Source organism: Echinops telfairi, unplaced genomic scaffold (genome assembly GCF_000313985.2).
Source record: "Echinops telfairi isolate 266 unplaced genomic scaffold, ASM31398v2 ScPeMD7_5167;HRSCAF=5991, whole genome shotgun sequence".
Classification (NCBI taxonomy): Eukaryota; Metazoa; Chordata; class Mammalia; order Afrosoricida; family Tenrecidae; genus Echinops; species Echinops telfairi.
Window position 1 is genome coordinate 27,086 of NW_022109066.1, and position 936 is coordinate 28,021.

Genomic DNA, 936 nt, shown 5'->3' on the forward strand with positions numbered 1-936 from the left:
TTGACACAGTGGATAGATGGATGGATTGTGATAAGAGCTGTATGAGCTCCCAATAAAGTGATTTAAAAAGGAAGAAAGAAAATTAACCTGGCAAATGCTCACAGAAGAAACACTTGCCATAATACCATTAATAAATGAAATAAAGTTAATAGCATATATTTTATCTGTAAGTATTGATAAAAGGTACCATCTGACAAGAAAGTATAACAGCCATGAAGATTTATATTTCTAAAAACAAAGCTTTAAAGCATATAAAAACACTCAAATAACAGGAGAAAAAAAAATCCAGGTATCAGAAACAATCAAATCAGGTAAAGTTTATCTTATATTAAATTTCTATCTATTGCTTGTATGTCCATTTGAAATAGCAATTATATGACTCAATATGGGAAATTGGGGGTAAGAGAACACAGAATTTAAATAACATGGTAAATCAATATGAATTAATAAGTATATAAAACAATAATTTCATATATTTGCAAATACAAGTAAATTTATGAATTAAAAATTCAACAAAAGCTATATAAGAAAGGAAAATCATTAGAGAAAACAAAACTGGAATAGCTTTTCTGCCCTTCCATCATCCCAAAAGAACACTAGGGAAATAATAAAACTAAAATCGTTCTTTATGAAAAAATAAAATACTGGCCTAAAGACAAATATATCGAAAGTTTGAACAACACAAGAAAGAAAACTTGTACACATGCATGATACTAAGACCTATCAAAAGAGCAAACAATAAAGATAAATATTTTTAAGAAAGTTGTGCCAAAGTTTCACCAATAATACAAATTTTGTGAAATAAATAATATTCTAGGAAGATATAAGTACTTGCAAATATATAGAATATTTAATTTCCAATTAAATGCTAAAATCATGACTTTGACAATAATTAAAGAAAATTAAAAGTCAATAAATAATCCATTCCTTAAAAAG